The sequence below is a fragment of the Mastigoproctus giganteus genome, chromosome 3 (assembly GCF_048544385.1).
Source record: "Mastigoproctus giganteus isolate SK-2022 chromosome 3, ASM4854438v1, whole genome shotgun sequence".
In the NCBI taxonomy this organism is placed as follows: domain Eukaryota; kingdom Metazoa; phylum Arthropoda; class Arachnida; order Uropygi; family Thelyphonidae; genus Mastigoproctus; species Mastigoproctus giganteus.
Genome location: NC_143577.1, coordinates 171,664,636 through 171,681,553, shown reverse-complemented (window position 1 = coordinate 171,681,553; position 16,918 = coordinate 171,664,636). Strand labels below are relative to the sequence as shown.

The following is a 16,918-nucleotide window of genomic DNA, read 5'->3' as shown; positions in this document are numbered from 1 at the left end:
TTCCCATTTTGAATTTGCTGTTGGTAACATCATCAGTTGGTCCCACTGTATAGAATTTAAATACTGTCTCAGACCATTGTAGTCACCTTTACAAAAGCAATAACCCTTCCCTTTGCCCCTGATGGTAGTTACCTCTTTGAGTAAGTCCCACTTCAGCACACTGTGATCACTGCCACCTAGTGGTTCATTTATCTGCAGATTCTTAATGCATGAAGAATCACTGCTGATAATCAAATCAAGAGTATTGCTCCCTCTAGTTGCCTCCCGAACATGCTAATGTAGAAAACAATCATCCAATAATCTACAAAAGCCCTGCTAGTGTGTGAGTGACCAGCCTCCAAATTCCAGTCAATATCTGGGAAATTAAAATCTCCCATTATAAGACTCTCTGATTTACTGGCCCACTCTATTTCCTTGTACAGTTTCTTATTATACTCATCAGAGTCATTAGGCCTATAGCACACTCCTACTCTCAATTTTGATCTCCCAATGCTTATGTCACACCAGACTGACTCAACACTGCACTGTCCAGCGATGTCGACTGGCTTCACTTCTTGGTTTTTATGTGTTTCTTAACTAATAGCATAACCCCTCCCCCCTTCCTATCCTGTCTATCCTTTCTGTAGATATTGTACTCCCCAAATTCCAGTTCTGCATCCCTTATATCTGTGTGACACCACATCTCTGATATCCCAACAATATCTGCCTTTGATGATTTGAGCAATACCTGAAATTCATCAAATTTATTTACTAAACTCCTAGCATTGGTGTACACGCAAGTATACCTGCACCTGTTTCTATTCTTAGCTACCCTAACACAACCCGTGTGTTTACTTGTACCGCAATGGCTCCCAGCAGTCTCTGAAATATCATGCATATTGTTTTTCAGGCTTCTGCTCATTCTAATAGAAGCAGTGCAAGAATCTCTTTCACCTCTGCTAGTGGCTACTGTCAATCTATTGGTCTTTGTCCCCCCCCAAGCTAGCAGTTTTCCGACCCACAAACAATGTGGACACCATTAGTCTGGCACAAAATATCCAAACGATATTCCAATTCATGCCATGTATGCTGCAACATGTTTGTGTTAACGTTTTCAACTGTGATTCTTTCCTTCCAAAGAATTCGTTAATGTTAGCCACTATCTGGCGATCTAGGCAGCCAAGGTATGGGACCACCATGCCCAATACATTGGTTTAGGAATTTCTCATTGAGAGACTCATGCACAATCAAGCCCCATTGTGGCTGGGTGCCATCTTGCTGGAAGAAAAAACCAGGCTGCAGTCCTTCTAGCTATGGAGACAAAGTTGTCCAGCTGGTCTAGGTAGATGTTAGAGTTGATTTGATGAAGAAAAAGGTTCCAATCACACGATCATGAAACAGGCCACACCATATATTAACTTTGGGGCTGTCTCAATGTGCTCTGACATGTGGGTTTTCTGATTCCCAGATTCGTACGTTTTGTTTGTTAACTGTCCCTGAAATGTGGCTTTATCTGTGAACATGATTTTTTTCAGAAATTCATAATTCCTGTCGACAATATAGCATGGTGATTGCAAATTCCTTACAGGCAACCCTATCATGTTGCGTAATCACTTGCAGCAATTGCAATTTGTAAGGGTGCAGCTTCAAACATTTTTGCTAGACCTGATGCACAGCTGAATGAGGTAACTGCAAATTATGAGCTGCAGCTCGTGTCAACTTGCATGAACTGCGAAGAAAGATCTCTCTTATGTGCTCGAGATTTTCAATAGATGTACGAGGCTGCCCTGCACCTTTCTTGTGCTCAACACTTCCGGTGTCTTTAAACCTTTTGTACCAAGCATGTATCGATGTTCTTGATGGTGGCATTCTCTTATAACGTCTTCTAAAATTTTGTTGGATAAACCACTCCATGCACTGTTCTTTCTTCTGCGGATTAGTGGCAACTGACTGACTTGAGGTAATCAGCTGTTGCGTGTGACACAATATGTGCTTCCATCTACCGGTACTCAGTGAAACTTCAAAAGTTTTTCTATAAGATGAGACCTTCAATATTGCTCTGCGATTCCTGATTAAAACTTTATTTACAATCAAAGTTGTTAAAGATAATTCTCATACACCCTGTACTTTGTTAAAAAAAGAGCCATGTAGTATATATAAGTAAAACTTCAATTTAAAAACATAACAACTGTTATGTTTGCCTTTAACCCCTGTAGGCTGCTATGAATATAGCAGCCTATAGGGGTTAAAGGCTGCTGTGAATACGTTCACTAATACAGACACAATATGTGCTGATTTCCACCACCTGTCAGCTGATGGGAAATCAGCCGACATGTGGTCTGTCTCTAAGAAGCTAATCTAAGATTTTTAAATGTATAGCAGATTCATGTGGTGCTTCATAATTTATAAAAATATTAGCAACCTAGGCAAAACAGTGGATAATGTTCTTTGTGTCTAAGTTGAAAATAAGTCCAAGCCATACCACTGAGGACTCTACGACTGAAATTGAATGCCCTTCTCTGAATTTTTGATTTTATTTCAGTTACTGCAATGAAATACACTAGCAAGCCTATGGTAAAAAAAAAAAAAAAAAAAAAACTTCAAACGGTAATTGCATTGACCCAGCTCTCCACAATCTTGGGGACATGGATCAATCATGCCGTCGTATCTCAGTAAATACAGACTTTCTTCTGAGGTGTTTACTACTTGGAGAATAGTGATATATCTAAATGTGTAGAGGATGGAGAAGGTACAACTTGTAGCAGTCTATAACTCTGATAACAGAACATTTATTGGGATTTGTGGGAAGTATCTACCTATAATACCTAAGAATTGTTAATAATACTAGAAATATCCATTACAGAGATTCAAGTTTACATAGAGATGGCTTTCAATTCTTAGCTGATAAAATTTCCTCATGATAATCATTACTCACTGTATCAGTGATGAGTCTTATGAAGAAAGGCTTAAGTTTTACAAATTACAGTGTCTGGAAACTAGACACCTGCGAGGTGATCTGATTGAGGTGTATAAAGTCTTGAATGGTTTGAGCATGCTCAATGCTGATGGGATTTTTCCTCTTGCTCAGAATAATCGCCTGAGAGGGCATAAATTCAAATTGAGGAAAGACAGTTGTAGGATAGATGTGCAGAAGTTTGCCTATAAACCAGCAGGTGGTTGATTGCTGGAACAAACTTCCATCTGTCGTAGAAGATGATAGCTTAAACAGATTCAAGGCAGAACTAGATTAACATATGGAGCGGTTGGATGAAAGAAATGAGAAGGGGGGGGGTGTTGTTTTTTTGGCTTATGCTATATAAGCTTGCTTTCTTGCACCGTGTGCCCTTGCTAATGCTAATGCTAATACTAATGAGTTAAATCTACCTCCTATTTATTTTTTTTTTTTTTAATTCTCGGTAACTTGATAAAAAGATAATTCCAAAAACAAAAGAAATATTAGAGAGACAAAAATAATATTACTATATATCCACATATTATTTGTATTAATATGCTTGTATAAACTACAATATGCTTAACATTAAACACAATTTATTTATCTATAATTTTAAAACTATACACTTAATACTAAACACAATTTATTTCCCATAATTAAAAACAATACTAATTAATAATAAACACCATTTCCTGTTTCGTCAGTGTAGTAATAGCAATAGAGGCATGTGATGCAAGAAAGCAAGCTTATGTAGCATCAGCCCAAAAGAAAAAAAAAATCATTTCACAGATCCATTCCCTTTAAAAGTTTGTCCAGTTCCTCCTTGAATTTATTAAAGCTATCAACTACCACAATGACAGATGGAAGTTTGCTTTTTTGCCTGTAGCCAGAAGGAGCAACCTGCTGGCTACAGGTAAATTTCCGCAAATCTATTCTACAACTGTCTTTCCTCAATTTGAATTTATGTGCCGCCAAGTTCGTAATCTGTGCAAGAGGAAGAATCCCATCAGCATTGAGTTTGCTGAACCCATTCAAGGCCTTATACACCTCAATCAGATCATCTTGCAGGTGCCTAGTCTCCAGACACTGCAATATTCAGAATTTAAGACTTTCTTGGTAAGAGGCCCCTTTGTTCCCTTCAACAATCTTGTTGCCCTTCTCTATATTTGTTCTAGCAACCCTACATCCTTCCTGAAATGAGGCCTCCAGATCTGTATGCAGTACTCAAGGCGTGGCCTGACCATTGCCTTATACAAAGGGATAATCACCTCCTTTTCCCTACTAGCAAAATTCCTGTATATCATTGACAATACCTCATCTGACTGCACAAATTCTCTGGGGTTACTTGTACCCATGTGCAGTACTTTGTATTTGTTCAATGATAAATTTCAGTTGCCACTCTCATCCCACCTGAACAACTTTTCTGGATCCTGTAGCAGTAGAACACTGTCATTACTGTTATTAACAACCTCGCCAACCTTTGTATCATCTGCAAACTTGGACATTAAGCCTGATATATACCTTCATCAATATCATTGATAAATATACAAAACAACAGTGGGCCCAACACCAAACCCTGAGGGACTTCACTAATAACATTAGTCCATGAAGAGCAGCATCCATTGATTACCACTCTGTTGTCTCTCAATCACCCTTTTATCCATTGTAGCAACTTGCCCTTAATACCATACTCCTCCAATTTGTACAGTAGTCTCCCATGTGCAACATTATCAAAAGATTTCCTGAAATGTAAGTATGATATCAAAATTATTTTTTGCATCCAGTTCCTTTGTAACCACATCATAGCATCCAATCAAATTTGTCACACAAAGCTTTCCCTTAACAAACCCATGCTTTGTCTGAATTATTACTGCAGTCTTGTCTAGATGATCCTGCAGTGGTTCTTTAACCAGTGATGCCATTATTTTCCCTGAAACAGAAGTTAAACTAACAGGTCTGTAATTACCCGTGTCACTCTTTGATCTCTCTTTGTGAATTGGGGATCCATTTGACATGTCCAGTCCATGGGGACTTCCTTTGAGTCCAAGGATGCTCTCACAATTATGGCTCAGGGTTTGCTTACTTCCTTTGCAGCCTCCTTTAGTATAACTGGATAGATCTCATCCACTCCAGGTGCCTTTCTTATGTTTAACTTCAAGAATTTCTCCTCCACTTTGCTCTCAGTTATTACAAAATCATTAAGCTTCCTGTTAGAGTTTAATAAGCTTCTGTCCTCCCTTTCCCTACAGAATTCCTCCTGTGTGAATGTAGATGCAAAATACTCATTCACTTTGTCAGCTCTCTGAGCAAGATTATCAGTTGATCCTGCTTAGATATCTTCGTCATTGAAATCGTTCCTGATTTCTGCCCAAACATGGTCAGTCTATTCATTTGACATTATTGGATCTGCAGATCGAGATTATCTGCTCATTTTTGTATAAACGATGTTATGTCAGTTTTGAAATCAATCCAGTCATACAAAATACTTGCATCCAAATTGTTTACAAATTTTTTCGCTTGAGCTTTTAAGGTCAGACCCTCTATTGAAAATCCAGCACTTCTTTTTGTAGTGAACCATTGACAATGCTTCATCGACGTTTGTTACCTCACACTTTCTAATTTTTTTTTTTTTTTTCTGTAGCCAGCAGTATATAACTATTTTAACAGTTATATTCTTTTCCAGTGCCAATATGTAAACATGTTTATTCTTCCACAATGTAGATACTGTTGAAGAGTTCAAAGAAAACCTTTTACACACTCCAACATTTTTTTCCACTGTGTTCTAACTCACGAATAATTTAGACTTTTTCGTGAATCGAGAGAGACTTTCTTTTGTTAATAGAATTGTTTCTGAAGGAAAAGTTCCTTTCTAACTGATTTTAATTTAAAATGACATTAAAGTGATTTGCATACAAACAATTATCATTTCCAAAATTCTTAGAAATCCTCGAAATAAATATATGTTTCAGTGAATACAGGACAATCTGTAAATAGGGTAATGCAACCATAGAAATTGCAGGTGGAATGCCAATGCACTATTGTATAGCCCCTCACCAAAAGGACAAGATTAGGCCATAAACCGGCCCTTAATCCAATGCGAGTGGTCATAAAAGCTAAATTGCCCGTTTCGTTTTTGTCTATTCCAAGAATTGGGTTTTTTTGACTACCCGAACAATTAAGAATGTTTGCATAGTTATCAAAATTTGTACAGTATATCCGTGTAGTACACTTGTTATAACAGCGAGCGATTGTATGGGAATACGCGTAAATTAAAATCATTATGGCTTTTTGCTCGTTACAGCCATGATCTTGTTATTGACCTCGCTAAGGGTATCAAATCCACGTGTTACAAGTTCCAGCTCCGCTGAACAAGAAGTTTTTTAGCCATATTTAGCTGCTTTATTGACCATTTTTTGCATCAAATTATTTTCTATAAGTAGCTTATAGACCTAGTCAGGATCGTTAGTTTATTCTGAATTGAGACAGTGAGATTTGTAAGTTAATTAATACTTGAGGGTCCATAGATTTACTGTCCGTAACTTGCCACCTTTGTTATACGATACGTTATATTCCGAACTAGATAGCGTTAGTATAGTATAGTATAATATTGTCAATTAATCAGTAAAATCTATTAAACTTTTTAAACTTCGTTGTCAATTAATTTGTACTTTTAACTAAATATATATAATGACTTAGATTACAAACGTATCATAATTAATTAATACATAACTTTATATGGAAGTTATATAAAGGAAACTCGTAGATAATTAATACTTCATACTGAAAAATATATATACCGTTATAACTATGTTGGGATACAAGTTTAGGGTTATAATTTTGTACTGAAATTTAAATTTTATTGAAATTAAATTGAAATCATGACTCAGATCAGAGCAGCAAAGCAAAATGCTCAAGCTAATGGGAGTGCTGTGGCTCAGAGGAGAACTGAGGGAGGCAGTTGCCCTCGGAATCACAGCCTTTTAAAATGCACTGCTTGCATTATGTTTCTGGAGCAATCAGGTACAGGACATGATATTGCCATGGGGGATGTCTTTGTGTGTGCACGATGCACTCCTTGCATCGTGCATAATGAAATCAGGCAACAATTCAGCGTTGTTATGGCCTATATGAGAGCTTGAAGGAGAGGGTGGATGCCCTCGAAGAAACTAAATTGAGAGGCCCATCAAGCTCTCAGCTGCCCACTTCAACGCTAGAGCTTGCACTTGTTCATCACGCAACACAGCGGCAACCCCCAAGGCAGAATGCGCTGGTCCCACAGGAACTAGTAGTTGTTGGTGACCTATTGTCAGGGAAACGGGGAACATGCTTTGTAAAAAGGATAGGTGGAACAGGACCAGGGTATGTCTGCCAGTGGCAAAGGTTGATGACGTTGTAGAGCAGATATTATCTTTTAAGGGCACAAAAGATGATATAGTTGTACACGTTGGCACTAATGATATCAAGAGTAGGAGACCGGCAGAATTACTTAACAAGTACAGGTCACTGTTGAAAAAAAGCCATGAATTAGGATTGAATTTGAAAGTGTCTGCAATTCTGCCCAGACACGATAGGAGGGAGTATATGATGAGAGCCTTGTCGATCAATTCAGCCCTGGAAAGATTATGCAAGGCTCAAGGGGTAGAATTTCTTTCAGCCTGGACTGTACTTGTTAACAGGAGAGACTGCTTCTACAGGGATGGGATACACTTAAATAGAAAGGGTGCAAGAATATTTGCTGATGCTATCGAGGCAGTGTTAGGTGGGTCGAAAAACTGCTAGCTTGGGGAGATACAAAGACTAATAGATTAACAGTAGCCACTGGTAGAGGTGAAAGTGATTTTTGCACTGCTTCTATTGGAATGAGCAGAAGCCTGAAAAATAAGATGCAGGATATTTCAGGGACTGCTGGGAGTCATTGCGGTACAAGTAAACACATGGGTTGTGTTAGGGTAGCTAAGAATAGAAACAGGTGCATGTGTACTTGTGTGTACACCAATGCTAGGAGTTTGGTAAATAAATTTGATGAATTTGAGGTATTGCTCAAAGCATCAAAGGCGGATATTGTTGGGATATCAGAGACGTGGTGTCACACAGATATAAGGAATGCAGAACTGGAATTTGGGGAGTACAACATCTACAGAAAGGATAGACAGGATAGGAAGGGAGGAGGGGTTATGCTATTAGTGAAGAAACACATAAAATCCAAGGAAGTGAAGCCAGTCGACATCGCTGAACAGTGCAGTGTCGAGTCAGTTTGGTGTGACATAAGCATTGGGAGATCAAAATTAGGAGTGTGCTATCAGCCTAATGACTCTGATGAGTATAATAAGAAACTGTACAGGGAAATAGAGTGGGCCAGTACATTGGAGAGTCTTATAATGGGGGATTTTAATTTCCCAGATATTGACTGGAATTTGTGGAACTTGCTAATGTGTCACTCACACACTAGCAAAGCTTTTGTGGATTTATTGGATGATTGTTTTCTACATCAGCATGTTTCGGAGGCAACTAGAGGGAATAATACTCTTGACTTGATTATCAGTAGTGACTCTTCATGCATTAAGAATCTGCAGATAAAGGAACCACTAGGTGGCAGTGATCACAGTGTGCTGAAGTGCGATTTACTCAAAGAGGTAACTACCATCAGGGGTAAAGGGAAGGATTATTGGTTTCGTAAAGGCGACTACAATAGTCTGAGACAGTATTTAAATTCTATACAGTGGGGCCAACTGAAGCTGTTACCAACAGCAAATTCAAAATGGGAAGCATTCAAAGAATTTATCTTGGAAGCTACAAGGCTTTATATACCAACTAAGAAATATTGTTCAAGGTTTATTCCTAAATGGATGTCAGATGAACTAATGAGACATATGACAGAGAAGAAAAATGCATGGGATACATATAAATTAACACGGACACAGAAGCCTATGATAGATACAAGTTGATCTGTAACCAAGTTACAAAGGAGGTTAGGCAGGCGAAGGCAGATTACGAGAAATCTTTGGCAAGGGATGCAAAGAAAAACAGCAAAGAGTTCTTTACTTATGTAAACTCGAGAAGGAAGGGGATGAATCAGATTGGTCCACTTGATATCAATGGGTCAACTGTTGATGATCCTGCTCAGGTAGCTAACAAACTAAATGAATATTTTGCATCGACATTCACACATGAGGAGTTATTCAGTGAGGGGAATTCCAGAGGTATATTCAACTCTGGCAGTAAGCTAGATAATCTTGTAATAACTGAGAGTAAAGCGGAGGAGAAATTGTTGAAGATAAACAGAAGAAAGGCACCTGGGGGTGGATGGAATCTATCCAGTTATATTAAAGGAGGCAGCAAAGGAAGTAAGCAAACCCTTAGCCATAATTATGAGAGCTTCCTTGGACTCAGGGGAGGTACCCACAGACTGGAGATGTGCAAATGAGACCCCAATTCACAAAGGAGGATCAAAGGCTGACACAAGTAATTATAGACCTGTGAGTTTAACTTCTGTTCCAGGAAAATTAATGGAGACACTGGTTAAAGAAGCACTGCAGGATCATCTAGACAAGACTTCAGTTATAGCTCGGACACAGCATGGTTTTGTTAAGGGGAAGTCTTGCCTGACCAATTTGATTGGATACTATGAAGTTTAACATTGACAAATGTAAAGTGCTACGTATGGGAAACAGCAACCCCAGAGCAACGTATCAACTCTGTGGTACTACACTGATAGTGATAGAGAATGAAAAGGACCTGGGAGTAATCGTGCAGGCAGATATGAAGTTCTCTGAGCAGTGCTGACATGCTGCAAGAGTAACTCATGGTGTCTTGTCAATGATATGCAGGAATTTTTCTAGCAGGGATAAGGAGGTGATTATTCCCTTGTATAAGGCAATGGTTAGGGCACACCTTGAGTACTGTATACAGGTCTGGAGGCCTCATTTCAAGAAGGATGTAGAGCTGCTGGAACAAGTACAGAGAAGGGCAACAAGATTAGTGAATGGAACAAGGGGGTACGCTTACGAAGAAAGGCTTAAGTTTTGCAAATTATAGTGTCTGGAGACTAGGCACCAGCGAGATGATCTGATAGAGGTGTATAAAGCCTTGAATGGTTTGAGTATGCTCAATTCTGATGGGATTCTTCCTCTTGCTCAGAATAATCAACTGAGAGGGCATAAATTCAAATTGAGGAAAGACAGATGTAGGATAGACGTGTGGAAATTTGCCTGTAGCCAGCGGGTAGTTGGTTGGTGGAACAGACTTCCATCACTTGTCGTGGAAGTTGATAGCCTAAATAAATTTAAGGCTCAGCTGGACAGGTATTTTGAACGAACGGAAGGGTGAAGTGTAAGTGGGTTTTTTTTTTTTTTTTTTTGGCTGATGCTGCATAGGCTTGCTTTCATGCATCATGTGCCTCTACTAATGCTAATGCTATTTCTGTTCTCGTTATAACCAAGTTCGACGGTATATATAAAACTGCATTATAGGTAGGAGAAAAAATATGAAAGACTGTCAGTTTGTATATTTTTAGTTAGGCCCTTATAATACAATAATTGATAAAGAAATTAATAATTAAAGAACAGCTCATCAAATGTGTGTGTTAGATATTACTTCTGCAATATATAAATAATGTGCATAGAAACTAAAGTAGCATAACTTTTTTTTATTTGCAGTTGCTGAAAAATTTGGATGTTACGTCACAAAAAGAAGAGGAAACAGTTTTTCCTTCTGTAAATGGTTTTGAACCCATTTCCTTGCTTATCATTCCATGTAATAATTTATACAGTTACTGCCAATAATTGCAATTTTTAGGGATGGGGCAATATCACTTCAGCAGCAGTAACATCTTCCACGAAAGTTGCAAAGGACTGTTCTGTATACAAAGGACATATTAGTTCTGTCTCATTTTGCAATTTCATACAACAAATTGTCAAAAGCACAAATATTTGACGTGTTATATCAAACTGTTTTCGAATATTGTGTTATTTAATGTCTGTCTCATGTTTAGAATATACTTTTCCTTTACGTTTAACTGCAGGTAGTTAGATGTTATTTTAAATGATTTTTTTTTATATATGTCATTCCAAAATTTATTATAAAAAAAGGAAATTAAAAGTTCTGGTAGTGTAAGACAACATCATTAGTTACCTTCTGTTTCATTTTTACTGAATTACTCTGAAGATGAATACATTCCCAGTGAAAAAATACATTCACTGTATTGTTTCTGGGAATGTATTCATGAAAATGAATACATTCCCAGTGAAAACCTATTTAGATTTTGTAAATAGAAGATTTAAAAATGTATGTGTATATGTTGCATTGACTGAGTGTAATCTTCACATTCTACTGTAATTTTACTCAACAATGAAAAGCTCAAAAAAAAATAATAATAATTATAATTACAATTGTTTATTGTGCTCTCTTGAGCATTGCTGCTAATAACATCAGACTTTGAATGTATATATTTTAGATATTGAAAGAAAACTTATTTAGCTTATTAAGCAGTATATTGTTTTTAATAAATTTTTATACCATGTTTATATATATATATTTTTTTTTTCCATTGCATACATTTATCATCTCTATTTTTAAAAGAAAATGAAAGTTAAAAAAATAGTTTTGTGTGAAAATTCTTTGAAATTCTTCCTCAATGTAATATTTCTCAGACACTCACCAAAAATGTGTATATATTAACCAGCCTTTATCCTTTCCAAATAAAGGAACAAAATTAAAAGCTAAACTAGTGACAATTTATATTTTTTATTCCTGCAGCAGTCAGGAATAGTCATAATTGTTATTAATAATCATTCAATGCATGACATAGTTCTTTGATTTCTTACTGTCTTCATTATATAACTGAACTAGCTCATGCTGCTGTAAGGTTGCTTTAGTGTAGTGGGGCTATGTGAAAAATGAGCTTTTAGGAATGCCTGCAAATAGAAATAAAACTACAACTGACTCTTCTGACCCATCCCAGCCCATTGTGGTGGATATGGTGGTATGGTAGTTTTGCCATTGCCTGCATGCATATGACACTATGGAAATTGGGAAAGTAAATAATTGTTCCTAGTATAGTAATACAACCAGTATTTTTATTATTTTATTTTATTTTTTATTTTTTTGCTAGATTCTGTTTACTCTGTTGCTTCATACTATTACAGTTCCACATGTAATAAATACAGAATTAATATATTTTGGGGAAGAAAAAAAATCTACAAATGAATTCTATATTACTATATATTATTTTCAACGTACAGTTTTAGAATTATAAAAAATTGTATATGCCAAAAAAAAAACAATGTAAATTTCTGCTTGTTTTCATTATTTACATTTTAATTGCATGTAATATATGTAAGCTAAATAAGTTTTCTTTTTTAAAAAAAAAAAAAAAATATTTTTATTCAGATATTTCTGCATACAATTAATATTTTCTTTTATTAAATATATAGGCAATTATGTATTATTGTTGAAATTTAGTCTATTTTATTATCTATTATTACATGTTAAATAAAGTTTATACAAAAACAATAACTATATTTTTGCAGCTGCATTTATTTAAGATACCATCAGGAGTTCCAAGAAGCAGAGAAGAAACTCCGTTTAAATTACTAATCAAGAATCAGCAAACGTTGTTGCTACACTATTTAATAATGTTGAAATATTTGTTAGTTAAACTATTTAATAATGTTAAAATATTTCTAAATTATAAACATCAGGAAAATGCTAAATCAGGTTTCACATTGAAAAGTCATGTAATTATACATATTTCTTTATATCTTACTAATATAAGCCATATTTGCATTTAATTTAGTAATAAAGATTATATTTTTTGGCTTTTCTTTAAATTTTTCTTCTTTTGTAATAATTTACATATGAAGACCTTTTTCTTTTCTACACTATTCTGATGGTTTGTTCAGTTTGTGAACAAATTGAAGGTTTATCTGTTTGTTATTTGGTTTTTAGGAGCATTAGCAACTAAGGCCATATTGCTCCAGGGATATGCAGTGGTCATTCGCTAACCTTTCCCCATCCTCCGTATTTGGTGGTCACGGGGCTCGAACCCCGGTCTAATAAAGCAGCGTGTGCTACACACTGCTGCTCCTGCCCACCTGGCTACGGAGACACCGTTTATCTGTTACCATGAGTGATAATTAATTGCGTAACATGTCAGAAAAAAATAAATAAATAGTATAAGCTTAATTATTATGGAAGTTTGAATGTATTTTTCAGAAGAAGTAAGAAAAGTAAAGTTCATTTTTTTTACAAATTCCATAAAACTGTTAGCATTAGCATTAGTAGAAGCATATGACGCAAGAAAGGAAGCTTATAGCATCAGCCAAAAAAAAAAAAAAAAAAACTTTCCTATTTCACCCATCCGTTCACACTAAATGTTTGTCTAGTTCTGCCTTGAACTTATTTAAGTTGCTGACTTCCACTACAACAGATGGAAATTTGTCCAACTATCAACCACCCACTGGCTAAAGGCAATTTACGCACATCTATTTTACAATTGTCTTTCCTCAATTTGAATTTATGCTCCCTTAGGTGAGTAATCTGAGCAAGAGGAAGAAACCCATTAGCATTGACCTTGCTTGTTTGTTTGTTATTTGGTTTTTAGGAGCATTAGCAACTAAGGCCATATTGCTCCAGGATATGCAGTGGTCATTCCCTGACCTTTCCGCATTCTCCGTATATGGTGGTGACGGGCTCGAACCCCGGTCTAATCAAGAAGCGTGTGCTACGCACTGCTGCTCCTTCCCACCTGGCTACGGAGGTGCGCCCATTGACCTTGCTCAATCCATTCAAGGCCTTATACACCTCAATTAGATCACCTCGCAGTTGCCTAGTCCCCAGAAGCTGCAATTTACAGAATTTTAGCCTTTCTTGGTAACACCAACCCTTTGTTCCAATTACCAATCTCATTGCCCTTCTCTGTACCTGTTCCAGCAGCTCTACACCTTTCCTAAAATAAGGCCTCCAGACCTATATACAGTACTCAAGGTGTGGCCTGACCATTGCCTTATACAAGTGGACAATAACTCCCTTATCCCTGCTGGCAAAATTCCTGTATATTATTGACAAAACACCATGAGCTACTCTTGCAGCCTTTTTGCACTGCTCAGAAAACTTCATATCTGACTGCACAATTACCCCCAGGTTCTTTTCATTCTCCACTAGCCGAGTGTAGTACCACCCAGTTGATACGTTACTCTGGAGTTGCTGTTAACCATATTTAGTACTTTACATTTGTCAATATTAAACTTCTGATACCACCTCTCAGCCCATCTGCTCAACTCTTCCAGATCCTGTTGCAGTATCGTATTATCATTAACAACCCTGCCAACCTTCATATTGCCTGCAAACTTAGACATTAACCTCGATATACCTTCATCAGTATCATTGATAAATACTGAAAACAACAATGGGCCCAACACCGAACCTTGAGGACTCCACTAATAACATGGGTCCAAGAAAGAGCAGTGTCCATTGATAACCACTCTCTATCTTCTCCCACTCACAACAATCCTTTTATCCATTGTAGCAACTTGCTCTTAATACTATACTCCTCCAATTTGTAAAGTAGTCGTCCATGTGCCACAGTATCAAAAGCTTTCCTAAAATCTAAGTATATGATATCAAAATAATTCTTTGCATCCAGTTCCTTTGTGACCACATCATATTACCCAATCAAATTTGTCAGATACTACTTCCCCTTAAAAAAACACATACTGTGTCTGAACAATAACGGCAGTCTAGATAATCCTGCATCGCTTCCTTAACTTCATATTTAAAAAAAAAAAAAAAAAATTTCTGTTTATACTCTGGCACGACAACCAAGTCAGTAGAGTTTACAATAAATCGTCAATACAAATATTTATCATATTTAGTAGTCACGGGCTTGAACCCCGGTCCACTCAAGGAACGCGTGTTATGCACTCTCACTCCTGACCACTTGGCTACGTCAGGCCTTTTCTCCATTATTTTCCCTGGAACAAAAGTTAGACTAACAGGTCTGTAATTACCTGCTTCACCCTTTGACCCCCCCCCCTTTGTGAATTGGGGACACATTTGCACATCTCCAGTCCATAGGGACTGCCCCTGAATCGAAGGAAGCTTTCATAATTATGGCTAAGGGTTTGTTTACTTCCTTTGCTGCCTCCTTTAATATGACTGGATAGATCCTATCCATGGAGGTGCCTTCCTTATGTTTAACTTCAACAATTTCTCCTTCACTTTGCTCTCAGTTATTACAAGATCACTTAGCTCCCTGTTAGAGTTTGATAAACTTCTGGCATTCCCCTCCTTGAATAATTCCTCATGTGAATGTAGATGCAAAATACTCATTCAGTTTATCAGCTACTTGGGAATGATCATCAATAGTTGAACCATGTGAATGTAGATGCAAAATACTCATTCAGTTTATCAGCTACTTGGGAATGATCATCAATAGTTGAACCATCTGTGTTAAGTGGACCAGTCTGATTCATTCCTTTACTTCTAGAGTTTATAAGTAAAGAAATCGTCGTTTCATTTTGCATCTTTTGCCAAAGATTTCTCGTAATCTGCCTTCACCTGTCTAACCTCCTTTGTAACTTGATTACAGACTAGCTTATATCTGCCATAGGCTTCTGTGTCGCCTGATAATTTGTATGCATCCCATGCATTTTTCTTCTCTGTCACAAGCCCCATTAATTCTTATGACATCCATTTAAGGCCTATACCTCGAACAGTATTTCTTAGTTGATATAAAAAGCCTAGTACCCTCCAAGATTAAGTCCCTGAACGCTTCCCATTTAGAATTCAACATTTGTAACGTCATAACGCCATTACAACTGCAATAACCCTTCCTGTTATCTCTGATGATAGTATAGTTACATCTTTAAATAAATCCCACATCCGTACACTGTGATCATTGCAACCTGGATATCTGCAGATTCTTGGTTCCTATATCTGCAGATTCTTGATGCATGAAAAATCACTGCTGATAACTAGATCAAGAGTGTTACTCTCTCTGGTTGCCTCTCGAACATGTTGCTGTTAAAAATAATCATCCAATAAATCCACAAAAGTCTTGCTGTTGTGAGAGTGACCAACCCACAAGTTCCAGTCAATATCATAAAATTGAAATCCCCCATTATAAGCAATTCTGATTTAATGTCCCACTCTATTTCTCTGCACAATTGCTCACTATACTCATCAGATTCATTATATCTATAACACACACCTACTCTCATATACCCTTTTCCAGTGCATATGTCACACCATGCTGACTCAACATTGCATTGTCCACCAGTGTCAATTGGATGCACTTCTTTAGATTATATGTGTTTCTTAACTAACAGCATTACCTCTCCTGCCCTGATTTTTCTTTCTGTGCACATTGTACTCCCCAAATTCCAATTCTGCACTACTTATATCCACATAGTAGTAGTAGAAGTGGCATGTAATGCAAGAAAGCAGTGTATGAGCTTATGCAGCATCCATCAGGCAAAAAAAAAAAAAAATTCACACAACCATTCCCTTTAAATGTTTGTCCAGTTACTCCTTAAATTAATTTCACCTATCAACTTTCACAACAGATGGAAGTTTGTTCCAATTAACCACCCCCCTGGCTAAAGGCAAATTTCCGCACATCTATTATACATCTGTCTTTCCTTAATTTAAATTTATGCCCCTTAGGTTCGTAATCTGAACAAGTAGAAGAATCCTGTCAGAATTCAGCATGCTCAACCCATTCAAGGCCTTATACACCTCAATCAGATCACCATGCAGGTGCCTAGTCTCTGGCCATTGCAATTTGCAGAACTTAGCCTCTCTTGGTCAGAGAATCCCTTCTTTCCCCTCACCAATCTTGTTGCCCTTCTCTGTACACAGTCAAGCAAATCTACATCCTTCCTAAAATGAGGCCTCAAGGATGCTCTCAAGGCGTGGCCTGACCACTGCCTTATACAGAGGGACAATCACCTCCTTTTCCCTGCTAGCAAAATTCCTATATATCACTGA

At 37.1% G+C, this 16,918-nt stretch overlaps 1 protein-coding gene across 2 annotated transcripts in view; it reads left to right on the top strand.

Annotated features, from left to right (window-relative positions):
- The window catches only part of LOC150088410 (1-phosphatidylinositol 4,5-bisphosphate phosphodiesterase classes I and II-like), a 1,046,313-nt gene extending 1,035,365 nt beyond the window's left edge, over window positions 1–10,948 (top strand). For both annotated transcript variants that reach the window (XM_090369498.1, XM_090369497.1), the window contains exon 35: window positions 10,588–10,948. The gene's annotated coding sequence lies outside the window, so the exon portion shown is untranslated. The remainder of the gene's footprint in view (window positions 1–10,587) is intronic.
- The last annotated feature ends 5,970 nt before the right edge of the window (window positions 10,949–16,918 follow it).